Source organism: Sinohyriopsis cumingii, chromosome 12, assembly GCF_028554795.1.
Source record: "Sinohyriopsis cumingii isolate HCF-2022 chromosome 12, ASM2855479v2, whole genome shotgun sequence".
NCBI lineage: Eukaryota > Metazoa > Mollusca > Bivalvia > Unionida > Unionidae > Sinohyriopsis > Sinohyriopsis cumingii.
Window position 1 is genome coordinate 3,797,504 of NC_142972.1, and position 27,753 is coordinate 3,825,256.

Genomic DNA, 27,753 nt, shown 5'->3' on the forward strand with positions numbered 1-27,753 from the left:
GCTACCTCTTCCTCTACTGTCAAAGTCATCGACGAACACTTAGATCGTGCCAGTTGGGAGGCTTTGTATCTTCGCCATCCCTTTAACATGCTCATTGCTTGACCTAGTGGTTCAGGCAAGACCGAATTTGTCAAACGTTTGATCGAACATAAACATCATTTGATCGATCGAACCCTCGGCGGATCGTGTGGTGTTACAAAGAGTGGCAATCGGCGTACAGCCTCTTGCGAGAAAGTTAAGGCGATTCCATCGTGTTTGTGGAAGGCATTCCTAAAGAAGACGACGGCATCGTCTCTGACTCTCGTCAAACCCATTTGGTCATTTTCGACGACATGTTAGGAGAAGACGAAGAAGAAATTAAACTGTGGTTTACGCGCAAAGGGCATCACCGTAATGCCAGTGTCGTTTACATCACCCAAAATTTGTTTCAACAAAGTAAAGCCCGTCGCACCATCAGTCTCAATGCGCATTACGTGGTCTTGTTTAAAAACCCTCGAGATAAATCACAAGTGCAAGTCTTAGCCAAACAGTTAGGAACGCCTTGGCTGACTCAGGCGTACGACGATGCCACTCAAACTCCACACGCCTATTTACTTGTCGATTTGAAACCTACGACCCCCGAGGATTTGCGATTTCGTACCCACTTGTTTCACCACTGGTGCCAAGACGGAGGGCCTGTCCTGTACACGTCTCCGTCCTCGACTTCATTTCACTCCCCATAAAAAAATCTATAAAAACCTCAGACTCTTTTTCGTCTGTCTCACTCACAGTGCGAACATGACGTCCCTTCAGTCGCATCTTCCCGTCAAATTGATTCGTGCCTTGTATGGCATCAGTCGAGAAAAAGATCCACAAACACGAGCTCGTGGGTTAGAAGCTAGTCTCAAAGAAGTCTTACGATGGTTCACGGTGACGGCACGTCAATTACTCCAAGGAATCATTCAGATTCCTCATCAAACCAAACGCTTTTTTGATCGAAACAAAGTCGCTTTGGTCCAACTGGCCGATCCCCGCATCGACACTCAAACCAAAAAACAAATCATTTTGAAACCTGGAGGGAGCGGTACTCTAGGAGGGGTCATCATTCGCTCACTCTTAAGATGGGATCCTAATGCCCCCAAAGTTATACCCAAGACAAAAGTCCAACGAAGCCCCAAGAAGAAAAAGACCAGGTCCCCAAGGAGAACTTCTCCAGTGGCAGGACCCTCCTCTGACCAGACACCACCACCACCCCGGAAAAAGAAAAGAAGCCCCCAGAAAAAGAAAAGTCCACAGAAAACTAGTCGCAAGAGAGGCACTTCGGCCAGGACGCAACCTTACACTCGCAAACCACGACCTGCCACGGCGGTGACTGCGTCTCCGGCAGCCTCACGTTTGTCCACTTCTCCGTTAATGACACCCAGAACTGAAGAGTACTTGGAGACGTTGATCACACCAAGAACTTCTCCGTTGATGACCCCCAAAAGAACTTCTCCAGTGGCAGGACCTTCCAATTTAGTGGCAGTTGCTGCTGCTCACAAAGTACCTTCTCCCAAAATCAAAGTTCAAGAAAGATCGGGCATGTTACAAAGTTTACTGGATTTGTCCAAGCAAGAACTGGCTCGATTTAGTCCGTTACGTACCCCTGCACGACGTGTCATGCCTGTCCTGAAGTTGATACGCCGTAAAGACAATCAGTGGCGACGCGTTCCAGTATAAAAAAGGCCTGTGACCAAGTCGGGTGTCAGTGTTTTTTGGTGCTCCTGAAGACTCAAAGATGTCACCCTCCAGAAAACCCCAAGGAAAGAAAAGGAAAGGACTGCCACCACGTTTAGCCAAACATGGGGACATGTTATCTGTCCTGTCCAAAGCTTCTCCACCCCTACGAAAAAAACTCATTCAAACAGCCTCCAAAGAGGTCATCGATACCGTGTGCGAATGTTGTTTGAACGTTTTGAAAGGCACGATCCCTTTGTCCAAACACCAGAAACAATGCTTAGGCAAACATCGTCACGTTCTTCGCCAAATGGTTCAAAAGAAAATTCCCATTCGTCAAAAAAAGAAGATATTAGTGCAGCGTGGAGGTATTTTACCTCTCTTGTTAGGCCCCATACTGAAAGGAGTCTTGGGAACCATGTTGGGAGGACTGGTGGGAGCAAGATAAAAAGGCCTCGGAAGTTCCAAGATCTCAGAATCGACCCCTGACAACCCCATGGAAGGACGAAAACTAGCTTTAGTGCCTTACAAACGATGGATGGAATACCATCGGTGACAAGAACAACACACCCCGCATTTACCTCCCAGTCCCAATTAGAGCGAGATGTCCCAGTTACAACACGAATTGCAGTCCTTGATGGATCGCCAAGATTTGTCCGAAACAGAAAAATCGCAAAAGTACGGTCAACTCTTGCAACGACTGCAACTCTTTCACCAGAAAGCTTTAGACGAAACAGCTCTACCCACTCTGAAAGATTTTAAGACCTTGATGAAAAGTCCAGCACCATCACCAGTACCAGTACCAGTACCAGTACCACCAGTACCCGTGACCAAGACAGAAAAAGGAGAAGAAGAGGAAGGGTTTCAAACTCCACCAGAAAAAGTACGCAAGTTAACAACACCACCTACCTCCAGAATTGGATGGATTAAAAAGATGATGGCCACCCCTTCTTCCTCACAAGAGAAAAAGAAAGTAAAGACAGAAGTGAAGACAGAATTGAAACAAGAACCGATATGCCCCGCTCAGACATCCTTCTCCTCTTCGACACCTATTCCTGGCCGCACACGCAAAGCATTGCAATCCAAGAAAATACCCCAAGAGAAAAAGAGTAGCATCCTCCAAGAGTGGGTGTCTTATTAACACACCAACCAACACAAAAAAATGGAAAAAGTCTTAGCCAGCATTTACTACGATCCCTCCCATCCTGCAGGTTACGCAGGAGTTCAAAAATTGTATCGTGCTGCCAAAACTCGACTGAAAAGTCTCCGTTTACCTCAAGTGCAACCGATGGTTACAAGAACAAGCTACCTACACTTTACACAAACCCATTCGACGCAAGTTTGCCAGAAGTCGCACCCGAGTGGAAGGCATCGATCATCAATGGCAAGCCGATTTAGCCGATGTCTCTCATTTGGCCAGCTACAGTCGTGGCTACAAATATTTGTTTTGTGTCATCGACGTCTTTTCCAAATTTGCCTGGGTCGTGCCCTTGACTTCCAAATCGAGCAGCGAGTTAGTGCGAGCCCTGCAACGGGTGTTGAAACAAAGTGGTCGTCACCCTCTTCGATGGCAAACGGACAAAGGCACCGAATTTCTGAACCAAGCTTTCCAAAAAGAATTAAAGAAACGTGACATTCATTTTTTTACCACCGAGAATCCCGAAACCAAAGCCAGCATCGTGGAACGTTTTCAACGCACTTTGAAAGAACGCATGTGGAAATATTTTACGCATCACCACACTCTGAAGTACATCGACATCTTACCGCACCTGGTGCAAGCGTACAACCAATCTTACCATCGAAGCATCGGACGTGCCCCGCAAGACGTGACTCCCGAAAACGAAGTGTTGGTGTTTGAGCGCCTGTTTGGTACGTCCCCGACGAGGGCTGTCCCCAAGAAAAGTGGAGAGTTGGTCGTAGGAGGTTGGGTGCGCATTGGCAAAACCAAACGCACTTTCGACAAAGGTTACTTACCTAACTGGACGACCGAATTGTTTCGCGTCACTGGACGAGTGCATGGCCGTCATCCTGCCGTCTATAAATTGGAAGACATGAACGGAGAAGTGCTCAAAGGAACGTTTTATTTGCCCGAGTTACAACGTGTCACCAAAAAAGAAGACGACGTGTACGACATCGAAAGCATTCTCGAACGCAGAACCCGTAAAGTGGGCAAACGACGTGTCAAAGAAGTCAAAGTACGTTGGAAAGGATATCCACCCAGTTTTGATTCTTTGATCGACGCTTCGCAAGTCATCGACTATAAAAAGAAGTGACCATCATGCCCCTTCACACAGCAGACACAGCTACGTCGACCATTCCTCCTTCACCTAGTTCTTCTGTGCAAGATTTACAAAAACAACCCTTGTGGGTGTGGTGTGTAGAACGTGTGCCTAAAACGTAAATCGTCTTTTTCTGCCAAATCTTCGTGGTGTATTGTGTCATCGGGGCAGCCATCGCCAATTTGAGTTTGCAACAAGGAGACAAACAATTGTGGACCATTTTATTGGGCAGTTGCATCGGTTACCTGCTTCCTAATCCCTCCCTGAAATTTACCTCGAACGGGAACCCCGGGAACCTTGTGTCCAGTGCCAGTGCCAGTCACCACTTCAATCACAACCAGAACCCCATTTTAGACGGAGACACGCCTCTGACGTCCAGTAACCCCTCGGACAGCCACAGAACTCTGGAATTATGAGTCACCAAAACCAATTTTACTTAACCTTACCCAGTGACAGTTCCATGGAGGTGTTTCCCAACAACACGTTGTGCTGTTACACGGCCAAATTACCTCAAGCCATCCAGTTAGATCACGAAGCCCATTGGGAAGTGGCTTTAGTAGAAATGATTCACCCGACCCAAGTCCTCAATGTCCTTCCCAATCAAAATTTTTTTGATGTGGAAGTTCATGACGAGCAAATGCAACAGTGGATGGATAGCAATGTCAAATATGACAAGAAAACCCGTACACAAAAGTACACCACCTATCACTTGTTCATTCCCCCAGGCTATTATTTTAGTGGTCAACATTTGGTCAGCACCATAACCTCCAGGTTTAATGTCGTGTTTCTGAAAGCTTTGGAGCATGTCAACAAAAATGTCACCATGGAGTACCACAAAACAGCTCGTCGCTTCTTGATGAAATTTGAACGGAGTAAAATCCTGTCCATTTTATTTTGTCCTGAATTGTATGACATGTTGGGCGGAGACATGGACATGAGAAAGAGAATGATCAAGAAAAACGAATTACCCATCGTTTACGACAACGAGTCTTTTAGCAAGTTATTTCGTGCCCTGGTAGAACTGAACCAAGGACTGAATTTGATGTTCGTGTACTCCGATGTGGTGGAGACTTCGATTATTGAGAAAAGAGACAAAAAAATGATGCACCGAGAATCTTGCGCTTGTTCCAAGACGGAACTGGATCTGTTTGCCATGCCCCCCACGATGATGACGATGCAAGAATCCCAGTGGGTGGAATTTCACCCCGTCTCCTCACTGACCGATTCCGCTCCCATCGAGTTTGAAATCAAAGGACAGCCCGAAGATTACATCGATCTGAATAGCAGTTACTTGTACCTGAAAGTCAAAATTCTAGATAAGACTGGAGGTGCTATATACGATGAAGCAGTAGCTCCCGTCAACAATTTCATGCATTCCTTGTTCAGTGGAGTGGACTTGTATTTGAATAACAAACTGGTCAGTAGCAGCATGGATACTTACCCTTATCGTGCCTACCTGGAAAATCTCTTGACGTACGGAATAGATGCCAAGAACACTCATCTCAATGCCTGTGTGGTATGGGAAGCTGACGAACCTACCAAGTTTGAAATATTGGAAACTGATGAAAAGAAAGACAACAATGATGGATTTCTAGAACGAAGAAAGAGAATCACGGGAGCCGACACAAGTTTAGAACTGATGGATCGTTTGCATTTGGACATGTGGTTGCAAGAAAAGTATTTGCTGAACGGGGTGGATGTCCGCCTGAGACTGAATCGTAGCAGTGCCGCTTTCCATTTGATGGCTGATAGTGACGGTTACAAAACCAAAATCCTAGAAGCCAGACTCTACGTACGCCGTATGGAAGTGTTACTAAAGTGGGAAACGACATCAGTCAGACGTTGAGCAGAACGACCGCCAAGTATCCCATACGACGCGTGGAAGTGAAAACCTTCACCATTCCCAAGGGACAGCGATCCATGATCGAAGATCATCTGTTCCAAGGACAGTTACCCAAACGTTTGATCGTTGGTATCGTCGAGAATACAGCCTTCAACGGAGCTGCCGAAAAAATCCTTTCTACTTTCAACACTTTGGCGTGTCCAAAATCGAAGTCAGTCGCGATGGCAAGACCTTGTGTACCCGACCTTTCGAACCTGACTTTAAAAAGAAGAATTACTTGAGACCGTACTTGTCCTTGTACGAAGCCACCGGACAGTTAGGAACCAATACCAGTCACGGTATTACGTACGAGGAATATGCAGGAGGCTACGCTTTGTGGGCTTTCTATTTCACTCCAGACCAAGGCAGCGACGAGGGACATTTCCACCCTATAAAATCCGGCCAGATTCGTGTGGAAATTCAGTTTAAAGACCGAGACCCTGATGAAACGGTGAACGTCATCCTGTATGCAGAATTCGATAATACCATAGAAATCAACTGTTTGAGAGAAGTCATCCTAGATTACTAGAAACCATGGAAGACTGTTATCCCTCTTTACCTAGTGGAGAAACTTTTAGTGTTGCATTGTTGTTAAAAAATGTTAGAGTTGTTGTTGTTTAGTGTTAAGTGATTTTTGAATAAAAAATGTTGTGTTTTGAAAAAATTGTTTGATGTTATATTGTTGGATTATTGTTAAAAATGTTAGAGTTGTTGTTTAGTGTTAAGTGATTTTTGAATAAAAAATGTTGTGTTTTGAAAAAAAATGCCTTTGTCTTTTGTTTAGCTATAAGAATGTTGGATTGATGCTCTTTCATTTCTTACTATCCCTCTCATGACACTCACTGAACGTTGCGACTCAAAAACCGTGTGGGGGATGTTTTCCTTCACGTCCGCGCTTTGACTTTAAGAACCGGGTTGTTTCCAGTCTAACCATCCATTGTCGACTCATCCTCCTAAGAAGATGTGCTCCAAACTAGCTAAACTCAACGAAGCCTACGTGAATTTGCATAGGGTCAGACACAGTCTGATACCGAGGCCAGAAGAAATAGAGAATGTGAGAATGTTAAAAATCACTGAAGACCTGATAGAAGAGCTCTTCAGAGAAGAAATGAACAGGGAAAAAGAAGAATGGACAGAGAAGTACAGACTTCAGAGACAGCAGCAACAGCAGCAACAAGAGCAGCAGCAGCAACCTGAAGCTGACAGAGGCTTTGTCGATTGTCGTATCGACACCAAAGAGTTCTTCTTCTCTTTCCGAAGAAGCAGACCTATCGCCAGAAAGTCTATCCTCAGAGGACATCGCATTCTTAGAAACTAAAAAGAATGCCATAGCAAACAAAAAAAAAACAGCCCTTTTCAGGGCTACCCAATACTCTAGAAAAGAAATAACAATCGATTTGCCAATGTGTGTAGGTAGAGTAGTGTGAAAATAAACACTAACTCTTTTTTAAAAAAAATGTGAGGGTATGTGTTTGTGTGTTTGTGTTTGTAAGTGGTTAAGTAAGTTGGTATGGATAGTAAATTAAAATGATGTCTTTTTTTTTTTTGGTGTTTGAGGTGTAAATTTGGGGTTAGATTGGATTGCTTTGCGTATGTGGATAGTCTATTGAAGTGATTTATAAAAATTTTTAAAATAGTGATGGGTAGCATAAAAAGTGAGTGAGTGTTTCTTTTAGGTCCGCGCGTTGTTGTTTTTTGGTCATGATGTAGGTAAGATCAATTTTATGTTTTTAAGGGATGTTTTCCTTCACGTCCGCGCTTTCACTATAAATTGAAACTCGTTCGGCAGTCCAGCTACCCTTGCTGATTGATCAACACCAAAAATGAACACGAGACTGGAGAAACTGTTGGAACTTCATGTGCATCTGGAATATGCCAGGCGCATATTAAATGAACTGGCCGCGGAAGCCATTGTGGAGGAGGGAAGGATAAGAGAGGAGGAGGAAAGAAGAAACAAAGAAGAGGAGGAGAGAAGATATAAAGAAGAAGAGGAAAGAAGATACAAAGAGGAGGAGAGAAGATATAAAGAAGAGGAGGAGGAGGAAAAGGAGAGAAGAAGAAGAAATTTCAGAATCCCAGAGAGCGAAAATTGGGATTCTGAAGCGACATATCCTGCCTCTGCTCTCTCCCCCAAAAAGGTAAAAAGTAACTGGGGGACAAGATGTGTATGTGGCGCCAGGCCTGGAAGGTGCCACCATTAACCAGGTGTCCATGAAGTTCCAAAACAAAAAACAGCCCTTTTCAGGGCTACCCAATACTCTAGAAAAGAAATAACGATCGATTTGCCAATGTGTGTAGGTAGAGTAGTGTGATTATAAACACTAACTCTTTTTTAAGATAGTGTGAGGGTATGTGTTTGTGTGTTGGTGCTTGTAAGAGCTAAGGTATGTTTGTGGGAATAGTAGATTATGGGTTTCTTTATTGTTTCTTAGCGTAGGTGAAGAGTATAGTTAGGGTTCTGTAAGCGCTCACGTACGATTGTGTGGATAGTAGATTATGGATTAGTTTATTGTTCTTAGCGTATGTGGAGAATATAGTTTGGGTTTTGTAACCGCTCACGTCCGATTGTGTGGATAGTAGATTATGGATTTGTTTATTGTTTCTTAGCGTATGTGTTTGTGTGTTTGTGTTTGTGTGTTTGTGTTTGTGTGTTTGTGTTTGTGTTTGTACCCGCTCACGTACGATTGTGTGAATAGTAGATTATGGATTTGTTTATTGTTCTTAGCGTATGTGAAGAGTATAGTTTGGGTTTTGTAAGCGCTCACGTAAGATTGTGTGGATAGTAGATTATGGATTTTGTTTATTGTTTCTTAGCGTATGTGGAGAGTATAGTTTGGGTTTTTATTATATGAAATGAGAAAGTATAGTTTGGGTTTTATTATATGAAATGAAAAAGTAGGGGGATGTTTTCCTTCACGTTCGCGCGTTGTTTGGTCATGATCTAGGTAAGATCAATTTTACGTTTTAAGGGGATGTTTTCCTTCACGTACGCGCTTTAAGTATAAGAACCCATAGTATTCGTCGTTCAAACCATTCTGCAAAGAATAAAAAAAGAAGATGGCTTCTAACCAAATGGACAAAAAAAAACAGTACAAGACGTTTTAGACAACTTAGGAATGATGGAGCAGATGTTAATAAGACTGGTTGAAGACCATTATTCCTATAGTCCCTATCGTGTAAAGATGGAAATTAATAACTTAAAAAAGGTAAAGGACAAGATTAGTGGTGTCATGAAAGAGATAAAGGAGGAGAAGGAGGATGAAGAGGAAAGAATAAGAATAAGCAAATGGAACGAAAAGATTGAAAAAGAAGAAGAAAATGAGAAGAGGAAGAAAGAAGAGGAGGAAGAGAAGAGGAAGAAAGAAGAGCAGGAGAAAAAGAAAGAGAAGAAGAGAAAGAGTGTTGGAGATAAAATAAGAACTTGGTGGAGAAAAAGAAGAAATTAGAAGCAGAAGAAGAAGAAAACCCAAAGGTCCTTTTCAGGGCCAGCCATATTTCTCGAAAAGAGATAGCCTTTCCATTGCCTACCCCTTTTTTAAATTTAAATTTAAATTTAAATTTTAAAAAAAAATCCCATATTCAATTCCCCTTGTCCCTAGACAAACCCAAACTCTATTCCCATGTTAATTTCCCCTTGTCGCTAGACAGACCCACACTATAGTTCCATGTTAAATTCCCCTTGTCGCTAGAATGACCCACGATTTTTCTCCATGTTAATTTCCCTTGTCGCCAGATTGTCCCACGATTTTTCTCCATGTTAATTTTCCATTGTCGCTAGAGTTGCCCAAGGGGTCTTGTAATGCTAATTCCCATTGTCGCTAGGGTGCCCCAATTTACTACTGTCAATATGCTGACAAAGAGAATTTAACATTAATTTATTAGCATGTCAATATGCTGAGAAAGGGAATTTAACATTAATTTATTAGTTTGTCAATATGGTAACAAAGGGAATTGAACATTAATTTATTAGTATGTCACTATGCTGACAAGGTTAATATAACAGTAATACATTAGTATGGTCCTATACCGACAATGATAATTTCATACAAACTCAGGTTAAATGTTTGTAGGAAACGTGAAGGGGAGGGATCCTTGCAAACCAATGCATTATTCTATATTATCTAACACTGGAGTGAAAAGCCATTTTTTTCTTCTAAGTGCGTTGCAAAATATCAAGTATAAATGCTGTGTAGTGCCAGTTGGGTTTTGTTCACTTTGTTACGAATGCGCTGTTTTCGTTTAATGCTTTCAGTGAATTATTGCCTTTTAAACTTGATCGGTAATTAATTTATCCTTATATTGCAAAAGTCGATGCAAGCAATTTAAGTGTTTTTATCTTCTCTATTACGTGTACAATGTCGAAGGCTGTATAGTACCACCTAGTGTTTAATTCTCGTAGGGGTGCTGGTCAGTAGGTTTGTGATAGTCAGTAAAACTTGGGGAAATATAAGCAAATTCAAATTAAACACTGTATCAAACATTAATGTACATTGTCTGATGGTTTCACCTTAACTCAAAGTTAAAAATGGCAAACATTCATGTCTCAGTCTGACAATAATCCACCAAAAACCTTTAGGAAATAGTTGCAAATGAAAAACGTTTAACCAAAAACTTTAGGCAAATCTCCGCCCCAAGGCAAAAGGGACGACTGAGCAGATTGATCCATGTTTGCGGATGATTCAAGCATAGCATGAAGAAAATTATTCCAGGGAAGTGTTTCAAGCAAAGAGCACATCGAGGCAATTTCTGTTTACTAAATGAGATGCCAAATATAAATTCTAAATAATCTATGAATGATGACACTGAAAAGATGAAATGACACAAAATATTGCACAGTACATATGACAACATATTATAACTAATGATTTTTTAAATATCTGGTTTTCCTTGAATACTGCAAGGGGAAGAATTCTCTAACTCCACACATGTCTCAATAATCATTGTTATGGGTTATGTCCCTTGCTTTAATTGTGAGTCTGTGTGAGAGAGAGAGACTACGAATGGGAGCTATAATGGGTAGAGAGGAGGAGAAAGAGAACTGGTAATTTGAAGGCAAACAAAATCTTTAAATCATACATGATTTAGGAAATATTTGAAACTGAGTACTTTCCTTGCTTTCATCGTATATCTGTGCCCATATATATATATATATATATATATATATATATATATATATATATATATATATATATATATATATATATATATATATATATATATATATTTGTGTGTGTGTATGTGTGTGTGTGTGAGAGAGAGAGAGAGAGAGAGAGAGAGAGAGAGAGAGAGAGTAAGACAGGTCGAATATCCGGATGATAGAAGCATTTATTCCAAATGTGATAACGATCGGATCAGAATTATGGTTTCCATAGTAGTGATATCTTTGCCAATCAGAATGTGACGAAGTATATGGCTTGGATGGGGTGCTCCCAGTAGTTTATTTAAACTAGTACAGAAGTCTCATCCATGCTATATTTTGTTGGAAATTAAATTTAGTGAAAGATAGATGTAAAGCGCTGAGCCCCCAGTCAGAAATGCCAACGGTTAGATGGTCAAATATACAACATGGTTGAAATTCAATGAATAACAATTTAATAACAATTCAATAATCAAATGACTCAAATTTCCAATTACACTACTTGCGCTCGACCCTTCAATAAGCTTATTGCATCACCTGATTAGCAGTGAGATTGATTTCCACCTTTCCTTGTATTTCCACTCATATGTTGTATCCTTTCTCTCTCCTATTTCTACCAATTCCATCTCCTCTTCCTCCCCGACTTTCTCCAAATTCATTCTCCTCCTCCTCGACTTTCTCTAGACAATTCTCCTCCTCTTCACAACAAATACACTCCTGTCGACTTCGACTGTCTCGGCTACAGCCTCAATTCTGTCTCCAGCTCCTGAAGACTTGGGACCCAATGGAACCGGAAGTTCCCTGTCCCCTAAAAAAAAACTTCCTGTGAAAATACAAGGACGGTACAATATTTTTCCTTAGCCCTCTCAGCTTACACTACACACAGCCTATCATCAGATAACAGCTATTCAATTTTTCGGTCACGCATTCGTTCACATCGAGATACCAATATGTTCTTGTATGGTAAAACAAACGTCATAATACAGCACGATGTCAATTACTTCTTATACATACATCAATAAATACTTGAATGTATTGGGAGATATTCGTTAGAAACAACACAAATGCTCTCTCAACATGATTTTATAGATGATGTGGACATTGAGAGAAAGTCTCAAAATAGTTTTGATGTTGCACAAGACATGTTAGATAATGAAAATGAGGACAACACCAATTCAAGGCCGGATTTAAACTTATCAGAGATAGATGATATGGGGAAACCGAAGGGAAATGTGAGAAACATTGAAAGTGTCACTGATGAAAATGAGGACAACATCAATTGAAGGCCGGATTTAAACTTATCAGAGATGGATGATATGGGGAAACCGAAGGGAAATGTGAGAAACATTGAAAGTGTCACTGATGAAAATGAGGACAACATCAATTCAAGGCCAGATTTAAACTTATCAGAGATGGATGATATGGGGAAACCGAAGGGAAATGTGAGAAACATTGAAAGTGTCACTGATGCTGATACCACAGATGATACCAATGATGATGCTCTATTTGTTTCACAGACATCGCAAGCAAAAGAAGATTCAGATGTAGACGAAATTAATGAAGGCATATACATGCAAATCAAAACCACATTTGGAACTCTTAATAGAAGTGCCTTCAAAAAAAGATTGAAATCAACACTTGATGTCAAAGGTCTCAGGGATTCTAGGCAAGCTCTCTTTGATCTAGCAAAAAGGAAGAGATATGATTGTCCTGATGGTCGATTAGTAGAACGTTTACCTCGAACAAATAGTGCTCCTGTGGAGGATAAGTTATCGGAAGATATTTATATTATATTCCATTTCATTGAAGGAGAAAATAATTACAGTGACATGAAAGCATGTATATCTAAATGGGCATTGAAACATAATTATGAAACAAAATCATCCCAGCGTTTAAACTCCATTCGCAGTGATTGTATATCACAAAGTCCGAAAGCTCCGGTCAATGATAACGCCTTACAAAGAACTCATGAAGATGCTGATAGAATGAGCACAATATTTGCGCAGATAGCGATAATGAATGATAAGTTTGAAGAAAAATTCTCCAGATTGGAAAACCAGTTAGGTGATATTATCACACAGACAGAAAATGAGATCCTAAACTTAAAGTCAGACTTAATGGAAACTACGAAGAAACTCGAAGAGGCGAACTCTCATATAGAACAACTGAAGTTAAAGGAAGAAAAAATAATCAATGATAATAGAGGAATGTATTTCCAGATGTCATCAATGGCAACCCGGGAAAATGAGATTAAAGAATTATCTTCTTATGTACATCAACATCTAGATGTGATCATGAAAAAGATTAACTGTATTGAGGGAAAGTTAGACACAATTTGTACAAGACACAAACTTTTATACAATCAGTCTAACAAAGGAAGTGGTAGAAACGTAGACTTGCAAATGAAAGAAAATCATGGAAATCATGAACTATCAGCATACAAGGAGAGTAGACATGTTATCTCTCCATCTATTGACCAAGAAAATGTAGTACATGGACAAAAAGAAATACACAAAGAGCCTGCTAGAGCTCTTCCAGCAAATTTGCCTGGAAATGGTCCCGCTATGTTTACATTGAAAGATTTCCCGCCACTTTCACGGAATGATCGGACTAACATAACGGAAAATGTGAGTCATAAATATAATCAGCGCACAGAAGTAACAATGCAAGTACAACAACCCACAATCAGCAAAAGAAATTAAGATATGAAGATAGAGCTAACATAAATATAAATGAAAACATAAATAAAGATCAAATAGGGCACAACAAATCACCAAATGATCAAAAAATGCTTCCGAATGACGAGGAGAGACAAAAAAAGAAAGATACATCGTATAGACATATTGAGACAATTATTACCAGACCAAATCAAAGGAATATAGAATCAGATGTGTTTGAACCAGTTGTAAGAAACAAAATAAGACGCATTCTGCTATCAAATGTCAAATCGAGAAAAAATATAGATGTAGTAAGGACAGCTATCGCAACTCAGTGCAAGGAGGAAGGTGTGACAGTAACATTCGTCCGCCTCATAAAGGAACGACCCCATTGGGATGGATCAAATATATATACATTTCGACTAAATGTACTGGATAAAGATTTTGAACTGATGATGAATAATGAATCATTTTGGAGTTCTGGAATAAAATGTAGGGAATGGATAACAAACAGAAAATGGAGAGAAGGCTACTCACTTGATGAAACGCATGATAATCACAAAATATATTCCTAATGAGCATAGCTATATGACTAGTAATTGCTTCTTAATTATAATTATGCTCATTATTTCAATATGGAATGTACGTGGCATAATGTCTAGCACGCAGAAACTAATTGAATTGTTACCATACACAGATATATTTGTTATCACTGAACATTGGCTTTGTACAAAGAATCTGACGTATTTAGATAAATTACATGATGATTTCAAAGAAGTTGCGCTACCTACTGAAGAGATACAACAATGCTACAGAGGTAGTGGCGGGGTTGCCGTATTTTGTAGATCATCACTATGCAAAGTAAGCACCTTACAAAATGAGTTCCCAAATATTATGGCGGTGAAAATCTTAGTGAGAGACTTGGAACCTATAATTTTGATTGCAACCTACTTTCCCTCGACAACTAGAACTGATGATGCATATGACAAATTTTGCGAAAATGTTTTTGATGTGTATGATAGGTATTCTGCTGAAAATATATGCATAATTATAGGCGACATGAATGCAGATCTTGTGTGTACAAATCCATCAAGAAGAGATCTTGCTCTCAAAAAAAGAATAGAACAGAGAAACATAGTTGCTACGCTGGTGATAAAACCACATGAACATTACATCACGTATAGATCAAAAGACATGTCACGAACGTCCACACTTGATTATCTATTAATACCTGAAATAATTAGAGGTACTGTAAAAAGACACATAGTAAATGACAAAATTGATTTCTCAATATCGGATCACCTACCTATCACAGCGGCACTTGCAAAAGATATATTGAAGGAAAATAAAAAGACATGTGTATCTCCAAGAATGAAATGGAACTTGGCAAATCCATTATAAATGAGCATGTATAAATCTGATGTTAGTGCATTCTTGAATTTCACCTATGAGTGTAAAAAGGTAGAAGATATAGAGAAGTATAATGAATTGATAACTAAGAGTGTAATAACTGCATCAGACCGATATATTCCAAAGTCCGAATTCAAATCGCACTTGAAACCATATTGGAAGAAAAGTGGGCTTGAAAAATTACATCAGAATATGAGAAAAGCGCGCGGAGAATGGATCAAAGCAGGAAAAAATAGAAATACAGAGTGTAACATCAAAAGAAGATACAAGGACGTGAAAAGAAAGTTTAGAAAGAAACATAGGCTAGAGAAAAAGGTATATAAAGAGTGCATATTTGAAGAGATAGAAAAGAGTGCAGAAATGGGAATAGACGAATTCTATGCAGTCATACGGGAAAATAGAAAAGATAAATCGGACATTGGTAATATTGCATTTCGAGGAGTAGAATCTAATACTTTGGATGAATGTGTCAATCTATGGAAACTATATTTTTCTGAATTAAGTGGTACAACAGATGAGGAACATAATGATTGTGTCAAAGTGAAGAATATGTACGAAGAAAGCAAACTAGAGACTGATAACATAAAATGTAATAATATTACAGAGGAAGAAGTGTTGCGGCATATCAAGTTTCTAAAAACAAAAAAAATCACCAGGCATTGATTGCGTATCGAATGAGCACTTAAAGTATGGTGGAAAATATTTAATCAGACATTTAACTGCCCTTTTTAATTACATGATCCAGTATCAGTATTTACCTAATGTATATAGATGTGGGATGATTATACCGATATACAAACAAAATGGTAAAGATAAAATGGATCCGGTGAATTATCGTGGTATAACATTGACATCTTGTCTGGGAAAATTGTTTGAAAAAATATTGATGACCAGAATTCAAAAGTATTTAGACAAAATAAGCTTTCCACATCCTTATCAGTTTGGATTTCGTAAGGAGGCTGGAGCTATCTCCGCTGCATTTATTCTTCAAGAATGTTTGATGTACTTTAATAATCATAACTCTAATGTATATGCTGTTTTTCTGGATAACGAAAAGGCATTCGATAGACTGTGGCATTGTGGACTACTAAAAAAACTAAAAATATTAGGAATTAATGCAAAAATATGGAGAAAAATCGCCCATTTCTACACACAGTCAAGTGCCTGTGTAGCGTGTAGAGGATGTATATCGAACACATTTCCATTACGGAGAGGCGTTGGTCAAGGGCGTGTAATGTGGGCTTTTTTTTTTCTCGTGTACATAAATGACCTATTGAATGAACTAGTAATGACTAATTGCGGGATAACAGTGAATCAGATGAACATACCTGGCATGCTTTTGGCAGACGACACTACTCTACTAAGCTCTACGCTGAATGGATTGCAAATACTCGTGAATATAGCTTATTAGTATGCACATAAGTGGAAATTGAAATATAATTCTAACAAGAGTAATTGGATGATATTTAGTAAAAAAAATGAAGTGTACTCATCAAATGGAATTACTCTGGGATCACAGATTCTTAGAGCAAAAAAAGTGAAATATGCAGGAGTTACCTTTTCACAATCAATGAAAACTAATGATAATATAGTCTATTCCTACGATAAAGCTAAACGTGTAACAAACTCACTATACTCAATTGGATTAAATGCAAATGGGATGAATCCTATAGTTTCTGTGAAAGTCTGGGAAAGAGTTATATTGCCGTCTGCTTTGTATGGCTCAGAACTCTGGTTAAGTCATATCAGGGCATTGAATCAATGGAGAAAATACAACGACACAAGGTTTCCCTCAAAGATCACCTATTGGAACTACGACATCATGCTTGGGGATGATATCAATGGAAGCTCGCATAGATAAGCAAAAACTCGTATTCCTTGGTCGCATTTGTAGAACATCAGCAAAATGAACTTCTAAAAAGGTTTTCCTCTGGGCTGTTGGAAATTTGATTTTTGACCCCCAGCATAGCTACAACTCTTTTATATATGATATAAATACTGTACTCAAAAAGTATGATTTAGAAGACTATCTCAACGACTTTATTTTCACTGGAAAATTTCCAAACAAAATAACATGGAAAAACTTAATTGGGACAAGAATACAGATATTTGAGGAGAGAAAACATGAAATGAGTATCAGAAATCCATCAGAGTGATTCGGTAGATTTTTAAAAATTAATCCAGGACTAAAAATGCATCATCTATGGAAAATATCTTACACTGACTCAAGCAGACAAATGGAATATGGGACATTAATTCGTATTGGAGGAATGCAAGCAAGACCTGGACTGTGTCCCCTATGTGGCAAAATGAGTCATGACCGTATTTTGCACATTTCGATGAATCTTGCCTTAACCTCAGACGACGGAAACCACTTGATGGAAAGTCTATTTTCATATATGCCTCCAGTGATTTACCGTGATTTCTGTGATCAGATCGATGATGTTATACTGATTATACTACTTGGTGGTTTAAATGATATATCAGAACGTTTAGAATTTGAGGCATGGATAAATATGATCAGACTATCTACCAAATATTTCATTAAGATAAAGGATATTATATATTCGATTCAATAGAGAACTCACTCAGAATATAAGGAAAGAAATACTTGTACTGGATTGCAAAGCGATTAGGAAACTAACTATTTTTGTTGTGAGGATACATTTTCAAATGTTCTATCGTATATATATCTCTATTTAGTTTAGCAATGATTTTAATTTATTTATTCGTTTGCTATAGGAAATAATTCAATAAGTAACGAATCCACTATTTTTGTGATTCTATGTATTTAAATGCATTTCTTTTTTGCTTAAAATCTTCAGAAAATGGAGGAACAAAAGAATATCATCATCAGTAGTGAATAGGGTCACCCTTGCGTCAATGGGAATTACCATTAAAAACACCCCTGGGTCACTCTAGCGTCAATGGAAATTGAACATGGGAAAAAACCCTGGGTCACTCTAGCGTCAAGGGGAATTTAACATGGGAAAAAACCCTGGATCACTCTAGCGTCAAGGGGAATTGAACATGGGAATAAATCGTGGGACTGTCTATCGTCAAGGGAAATTGAACATGGGATATTTTTAAAATTAAAAAAAAATAAAATAAAAAAGGGGTAGGCAATTGAAAGTAGATCTCTTTTCGAGAAATGTGGGTGGCCCTGAAAAGGGCCTTTGGGTTTATGTTAATATGCCCTTAACATAAAGGGCATCTGCAACATCTTCTTCGTCTTAGGCTTCGTCTAATGGTAGGTCCATAGACTAACACTCTTTTCAGGCATCCTTGTCTTTCTACGTATATCCTACGTATCCACAGACTGGTGTCTGGCCTGTGGACAACTGTCCACTTGGATCGGACATACATGGGTATGTCCGTCCGGAACATCATCGTTGACACAAGGGTTGAAGAGTGTACATCGGTCCACATCTTGAGGCGCTGAGAACAGGTGAATCAATGCAGTGAACTGCGCTTATTTATAGGGGTAGGAAGGATTGAAACGGATTGAGTTCATTCACCAATCCAAACACGCGTTACAAAATTCAGTCAGCCCGCATCCAATCCGAAGACAGCAGTCTGTGACGTCACGTGGTTTATATAGATTCGCTAGCGTCTGTGTGTAGTCAATCGATGCGACAGTGATTCAACATGACTGAAACTCAGAAAACGATCCATTGGGGTGCACCAGCAGTGGAAACCGCCAAAGGGAACCCGGACTTACTTTCAGAAGAGGTAAATTGGGATTTTGTGGATTTTCTTACCTTGCAAGAATTTGTTCCGGAACCTTCGTCACCTTCTCCTTCATTACCGCACGTGGAGAATTTTAGACAGAGACAGAAAGAAGAATTGGAGAAATTTATAAAACGACAAGAGGAAGCGGAACAAGCTTTTCTCCTACAGCAACAACAGCAAGAAGAAGAGGTAAGAAGAAAACAAGAAGAAGAAGAAGAAGAAGTAGCAGCAAAGAAACAAGGGTGTGAAAATCAAACGGTCACGGTACTCTTAGACATTTTAGCGGAGTTAAGAAGTCTGAAACAAATGTATCAGACTTCTTTATCACGACCGAAGAGAATACGACCTTCCCGAGCTAAACACTCCAACCCTGTGACTAAGCGTATCGTATCACCCTTAGTGATTTCAACCAAATCATCATCATCATCAACAGTACGCAGTCCAGAAGTAGGCCTCGGCCGTGGCAAAGGCTTAAGACAGTTAAAGTTGATTGCTTAAACTCACCCCTACACTAAAAAAGGCCCTTTTCAGGGCCACCCACATCTCTCGAAAAGAGATAGACTTTCAATTGCCAATAACTAAAAAAAAACATTTTACCCCTATTGTACGTGTCTGTGTATGAGTGTGCGAGTGTACGTTCTTATTTTAAAATCAAAACCCAAAGACACTTACCTTTTAATACTTAATTTATTCTTTTAAAAATATTAACAATTCAATTCACAACACAACACTTTAAAAAGTTCATACACTTCTTCTGTCTCATTGTTTAGTCTCTCTGTTTTTTAAATTTCTTCACCGTCGCAGTCTTTTCCTCTTCTTTCTCCTCACTTTCTTCCCTTCTTCTTTTCTTTTCCTGTTTCTTTTTCTTTACCTGACTGCTTTCTTCCTCTGAAGAATCCTTCTCTTCTTCTGAAGAATCCCTCTTTTCTTCTGACTACTCTTGTTTCTTTTTTGGGCAATCTGGAGACCAATGTCCTTTTTCTTGACAATAATAACAGGTATCTTGACTTTTGTCTTTTCTAGCCCTTTTTTTTTCTTTTTTGACGGTCTGGACACTCTGAAGACCAATGCCCTTTCTTCTGATAGATATAGCAAGTATCTTGACTTTTATCTCGCAAGGAAGGAGAGTAGTCCGACGGCTGGTCTGAAGAGAATTTTCTAATGACCCCTCGCAAAGCTCTGATGAAACGTTCGATCTGTCTAGTCTCTTCCATCGTTGTGCTCGGTTTGAGAGTGAAATGAATAGTGAAAGGACAAGACACACACCCTTTTATACACGCTGGTCTGCTAGGACTATAAATTAGTCCATGGTGTTTAAACTTTAGTCATTTGACGTTTTTCTATCAAGATGAAACGATCCAATTCATTTGAGAAGAAAGAAGAAGAAAGTAAGAGGCAGAAACGTGATAGTAGTATATGGGGATACCCTACGGACAATGGGAATTAGCATTAAAAACACCCCTGGGACACTCTACGGACAATGGAAATTTAACATGGCGAAAAATCGTGGGACACTCTACGGACAAGGGGAATTAACATGGGGAATAAATCGTGGGTCACTTTACGGACAAGGGGAATTTAACATGGCAATAAATCGTGGGACACTCTACGGACAAGGGGAATTTAACATGGGATTTTTTTTTTTAAAAAAAAATTTTTTAAAAAAAGGGGTAGGCAATTCAAAGACTATCTCTTTTCGAGAAATATGGCTGGCCCTGAAAAGGGCCTTTGGGTTTATGTTAATGTATTCATTAACATAAATGGCACCGCATTGGTCTTCTTCTTGTCCTTAGGCTGCGTCTCACTGTTGGCCCGTAAATTAGCACTCTTTTCAGGCATCCTTGTCTTTCGACGTAGATCCTACGTATCCACAGGCTGGTGTTTGTCCTGTGGACAACGGTCCACTTCGATCGGACATACATGAGCAAGTCTGTCCGAAACATCATGGAAGACACAAGGGTGGATGACTCAACTGTAGTCCACATCTTGAAGCGACGAGAACAGGTGAATCAATGCATTGAACGGAGCTTATTTATAGGGACAGGAAGGATTGAAACGGATTGAGTTCATTCACCAATCCGAACACGCGTTACAGAATTCAGTCAGCCCGCATCCAATCCGAAGAGAGCAGTCTGTGACGTCACGTAGTCAATATAGATTCGCTAGCGCTTGTGTGCAGTCAATCTATGCGATAGTGATTCAACATGACGGAAACTCAGAAAACGATCCAGTGGGGTGCACCAGCAGGGGAGACTGCCCAAGGGAACTCGGACTTACTTTCAGAAGAGGTGAATTGGGATTTTGTGGATTTTCTCTCCTCGCAAGAATTTGTTCCGGAACCTTCGTTACCTTCTTCATTACCGCAAGTGGAGAATTTTAGACAGAGACAGAAAGAAGAATTGGAGAAATTTATACAACGACAAAAGGAAGCGGAACAGGCTTTTCTCGTACAGCAACAGCAACAGCAAGAAGAAGAGGTAAGAAAAAAACAAGAAGAAGAAGAAGTAGCAGCAAAGAAACAAGAGGGTGAAAGTCAAACCGTCACGATACTGTTGGACATTTTAGCGGAGTTAAGAAGTCTGAAACAAATGTATCAGACTTCTTTATCACGACCGAAGAGAATACGACCTTCCCGAGCCAAACACGCCAACCCTGTGACTAAGCCTACCGTACCACCCTTAGTGATTTCAACCCAATCATTATCATCATTACGCAGTCCAGAAGTAGGCCTTGGCCGTGGCAAAGGCTTAAGGCAGTTAAAATTGATTGCTTAAACTCACCATAAAGAAAAAAGGCCCTTTTCAGGGCCACCCACATTTCTCGAAAAGAAATACAATTTCAATTTGCCAATAACTCATAAAAAAACTCACCCATGTTACCCTTATAGTACGTGTCTGTGTATGAGTGCGTGAGTGTAGCTTCTTATTTTAAAATCAAAACTCAAAGACTCTTACCTTATATCATTCATTTATTCTTTTCTCCATTTTTTACAATCCAATTCACAATTCACAACACAACACTTTAATAAAAAGTTCATTGACTTCTTCTTTTCTCCTTGTTTAGTCTCTCTGTTTTTTGAATTTCTTCACCGTCACACTCTTTTCCTCTTCTTCTTCCTCCTCGCTTTCTTCCCTTCTTCTTTTTTTCTCCTGTTTCTTTTTCTTCACCTGTCTTCTTTCTTCCTCTTCTTCCTCTGAAGAATCCCTCTCTTCTTCTGAAGAATTCCTCTTTTCTTCTGACTCCTCTTGTTTCTTTTTGGGGCAATCTGGAGACCAATGTCCTTTTTCTTGACAATAATAACAGGTATCTTGACTTTTGTCTTTTTTATCCCCTGTTTTTTTTCTTTTTTGACGGTCTGGACACTCTGAAGACCAATGCCCTTTCTTCTGACAGATATAGCAAGTATCTTGACTTTTATCTCTAAAGGAAGGAGAGTAGTCCGTAGGCTGGTCTGAAGAGAATTTTCTAATGACCCCTCGCAAAGCTCTGACGAAACGTTCCATCTGGTCAGTCTCTTCCATCGTTGTGTTCGGCTTGAGAGTGAAATGAATAGTGAAAGGACAAGACACGCACCCTTTTATATACGCTGGTCTGCTATGACTATAAAGTAGTTTATGGTGTTTACACTTGAGTCATTTGACTTTTTGCTTTCAAGATGAAACGATCCCATTCATTCGAGAAGAAAGAAGAAAGTAAGAGGCAGAAACGTGATCTATCGCCTCGTACCAGGGCTGAAATCTTGGCACAAATTCATGCCAGTGATTTTGAAGAGGACATGAGTGAACCAGAATCCGAACCCTCTAAACCAAGTTCACCACCCTTTGTCAACCCTGAAAAGTACTATTCCATTCGAGAGACGGAAAAGCGCTCCTCTAGAAAATTTAGAACCACGGCTTACAAATACACGGTGAAGTTTAAAGATTTCAAGGCTGAAGTGCCGTTAGAGAAAGCAGAAGTGTTCATCACCGAGGTGTGGGATTCTTTGCTCACTGCACTCAAGCGACAATGTCAACCCAAAGAAGACGATCGCTTGAGACTTTCCATACAACACGACGGTTTGAAATCCCCTGTTTGGATCGAGTTTAGCACCCCTGCAGAATTGACTGCTTCCAAAGTCATGGACAAGATTCAACACGTGCAACAATCTAATGACCAGTTTGACATCACCGATGGTAAAGCCACACTGGACATGACCCACGTCTCTCCTCCTCAAGGGACAGGACGCAAAAAGATGTTATTGGTGGACGACCTTCGCAACACCAAAACAAGTCTCGTCCGAATTAACAACCCTCATGACCAGATGTGTTTAGCCCGTGCCATCGTGGTGGGACGAACCTATGCCAACAAGAACGACACGGTAGAATGGAAAAGAACCTGGGACACTATTCAACGTTCCGACCGAGCCAAACAACGAAACGAAGCAGAACTCCTGTTACAACAAGCCGGACTGTCCAAAGACACACCCTGTGGCATTCCTGAGATGCAAAAATTGCAAGATGCCCTAGCTCCACGATACACCTTGAAAGTGCACCCTCAAGAAGTGCGCGGACCTCTGTTGTTTCGAGGCCAAGACTTTAAGGACGGAAAATACATTCATGTTTATCATCACGATGACCATTTCGATACCATTACCAGTATCACCGGATTCCTGGGATACGGTTATTATTGTGAGAAATGTGATTATGGTTATAATAATCGAGAGCAACACAAACATTGTGGATGGAAATGCTCAGGATGTTTGGCCTCTCCACCCTGTCTGAGCGAAGAACCAGTGCCTTGTTCCACTTGTCTGCGCACGTTTGTCAGCCCTGCCTGTTACCAACAACATCTGAAGACGCAAGGTTCACAGCAGAAATGTGCTTGTCAACTCCTGAGATTGTGCCCTACGTGTGGACAAGGCATACGTACCAATAGTACCAAGGCACACGTATGTCGAGGAAAGAAAAAATGTCACATTTGTCACCACATCGTGGACTTGGAACACGAATGTTACGTGCAAAAATACCAACCCCCACCAGAGAAAGAGGACGGTCACAAGAAGAAAGGCAATTTCATCTTTTTCGATTTCGAATGCATGCAAGAGACCGGCATTCACATTCCTAATTTCTGCGTGGCTCATCGAGCGTGCGAGAAGTGCATTCAAGAACCTATCTTCAGTCATTGCCCTCACTGTAGCAAGATTCCCGGAGGGCGTGAAAAAATCTTTCGGGGACCGAACACGTTAGCCGATTTTGCCCAATGGGTCTTAGACCCCGTCGACAAGACGTGGAGCCAAGAGGACATCGAACGTTACGGAGATTGTCATCGCCATGCCACGGTGATGGCTCACAATTTCTCCGGATACGATGGACAGTTTCTTCTCAGATACTATACGAAACAAGGTACCGAGCGTCCTAAAGTGACTTTGAACGGAGCCAAAATCATTTTCATGCAAGTGGGACAAGTGCAGTTTAAAGATTCGATGAGCTATTTGGCCATGCCTTTGAGTCGAATGCCTAAAACGTTTGGAATGACAGAAATGGCTAAAGGGTACTTTCCACACTTTTTCAATACGGAAGCCAATCAACATGCCGTTCTACCCCATTTACCTGAGGCTCACTATTACGACCCCGACAACATGCGTACCGAACAACGAGAAGCTTTCTACGCTTGGTACCAGGCTCACGCCTCGGACCCTTTCGACTTTCAGGAAGAAATGCTAAAGTATTGTCGTTCCGACGTGGACATTTTACGACGTTGCTGTGGAAAATTTCGAGAACTGTTCATGGAACACGGAGGGGTGGATCCTTTGAAAGAAGCTTGCACCATTGCCAAAGCGTGTTCCTTAGTGTATCGACAACGATTCATGCCTGAAAAGACCGTGGCTGTCATCAGTCCTCAAACGACCCACTATGTCAAGCGTCAATACTCGGTCAAAGCCCTACGCTGGTTACATTACTTGTGCGACAAGGAAGACAAATGGATTCAACATGCCCGCAACGGAGGAGGCGAAAAGACCATCGGAACGTATTCGGTCGATGGCTGGGACTTAGAAAACCCCAAGATCGTGTACGAGTTTAACGGTTGCTTATTTCACGGATGTCCCGTCTGTTACCCTGACCGTGACACTAAAAATCAGTTTTTGCAACGAACCATGGAAGACTTGTACCAGGACACTTGTCAGCGACGCCTAAAGTTAGAACAGCAAGGATACCAAGTGGTGGAAATGTGGGAACACGAGTACGATCACCGTATGAAAACCGATCCCGAGTTTAAACGCCTCGTGGAAAGTTACCAGTTCATGGACCCGCTGAACCCGAGGGATAGTTTGTACGGAGGAAGGACCAATGCCACCTGTTTGCTGTACCAAGTCGACGAAGAGAAAGGAGAAGAAATCAAATACTTGGACGTGTGTTCGCTGTATCCCTACGTGTGCAAATATTGTCGCTTTCCTGTAGGGCACCCGCAATTGTTCACGGAACACATCGACCTGAAAAACATTCGACAATACGAAGGCTTGATCAAGTGTAAAGTTTTGCCTCCCACGAACCTATACCATCCCGTCTTACCTCACCATTGTCAAGGCAAACTGATGTTTCCATTGTGCCGTACTTGTGCCGAAACGTGCAACCAAGACCAACCTTGTCAGCACAGCCAGGAAGAACGGGCCTTGACGGGAACCTGGGTCAGCGTGGAATTGTTCAAAGCTCTGGACATGGGATACCAACTGTTAGAAGTGTACGAAATTTGCCACTTTCCCAAGACACAACAATACCGCAAGGGTGACCCCACGCAGAAAGGCATTTTCGCCGACTACGTGGATGCCTTTTTGAAACTGAAACAAGAAGCCAGCGGCTATCCTTCCTGGTGTCACACTCCCGAAGACCAAATACAATTCAAAGAGAAATATTACGAACAAGAAGGTATCACTTTAGACCACATCGAGAAAAACGAAGGCAGGCGATCGTTTGCCAAAGTGATGTTAAATTGCTTGTGGGGCAAAATGGCACAACGCCCGTGTTTACCCAAGACGGAATATTTGACAGAACCTTCCCGTTACTTCCAGATGATTCACGACAAAACCAAATACATGAAACACGTGGACGTCGTTCGAGAGAATTTGATCTTGGTCAATTACGAAGAAGATCTGGACTTTGTGCAAGACGACCCTTTTGGAAATGTCATCATTGCGGCTTACGTGACAGCCCATGCTCGCTTAAAATTGTACGAAGCTTTAGAACTGTTAGAAGAACGCGTCCTGTACTTTGACACGGACAGTTGCATTTACATTCATCACCCGATTCAACATCACCCTGACATCGAAGGAGACCGTTTAGGAGCCTGGACAGACGAGCATCCCGACGACAAGATTCTAAGTTTCGTCAGTGGCGGTCCCAAAAATTACGGCTACGAATACCGTGACAAACAAGGAGAAGTGCACACGACGTGCAAAGTGAAAGGACTGACTCTGAATTATCGTACCAGTCGAGTGGTCAACTTTGGGGTATTGAAAGAAGCCTTGCAATCGGGAGAGGATGGAAACTTTAAAGTGACCACCTACCAACCGAACAAGATTGTACGTTTACCCACTCACCACATCGTCAGTCGACCCTTGGAAAAAGTCTATCAAATCGTGTACCAGAAGCGAGTTCGACTTCCCAATCATTTTACCTTACCGTATGGACACGTTGGTATAAAACATTGGTTGTAAGAGGATAGTTACCCACCAGAAAGATGACTTCGCCACAGCAAGAATCGAGTGAGAAACCCGATGAGAACTCCAAGTTCAAACCCTACCATTTTCCAGTCTTCTTACCTGACTATTGTGATTGTGCCCGTCGATTGGACACGTTTCAGAAATGGCCTACGGATAGGGAAGGATTACCTTCTTCGCATGTTTTAGCTAGAACAGGATTTGTCTACTTGGGACCTGAGTCAGGATTGGGATACGAGGTACAGTGTTTCGCTTGCGGACTGAAGTTACGAATGGATCTATGTATCTATAAAGATTCAGCTATTCTGGAGCATACTCGATGGTCTCCGCACTGCCCTTACCTTTCTATGGCCTTTCCACCCATCACACTACGGTACAATGTTGACGGTACCTTAGAGACGGTACCTTCCAGAACAGGACATAAAAAATGTAAAAAAGGAAAGATGTACAAGTTGGAGACTGCATTGAGACTAGTATAAAAAAGGGGCTATGGTCAAGATCGATAGTTCATTGTGACTACCAAGACCGAGCGAACAAGATGAATACTTTGAAAAAGACATCGTTTCAGTTTGGGGATTGTAAAAAAGTTGTATCTTCCTCTAGTGTGACTAATACTGGATGGATAAGACCCATGCATTGCGACGGAAAATGTCCGGAAGGAAACTGCGATTGTCCATGTGGTTACCATTGTAATTGCGTAACGGAGTTTGCAGACGAGTGCGATTGTGAGCCTTGCGATGGGACCGATGCTGTACGTTGTGACCTGAGCGATGCCGTAAAGCATCATGGGAACTTTAGTGCCCCTACCCCTATCATGGAAAGTGATGCTGTGCGTGTCAAACCTGTGGGGTGCGAAAGCGATGCTGCTCGTCCTCTTGGACATTTTACTGGGTTTCGTTTTAAAGGGGAATGTTCACCTTCACGTCTACCCCCCTACGGATGTCATCCAGCCCTGAGCAAACTCCTGTTCATGTCACCCAACCCTCATCGAAACGAACCTGTGAAAGACGAATATTCGTTTCCTGTGCGTTTGTCGGAATACTGCGACTTTGAAAATCGTCTTCAATCGTTCAAAGGAAAATGGCCAAAGTATCTGGGAGGACCGACCCCCGAAGAATTAGCCAGAGCCGGATTTTTCTACTTGGGCGAAGGAGATAAAGTCAAGTGCTTCAGTTGCGGTGTGTCACTTCACCACTGGGAACCGCAAGATTCGGCCTACGTAGAACATGCTCGATGGTCACCGAATTGTCATTACTTACCTTTAGTGG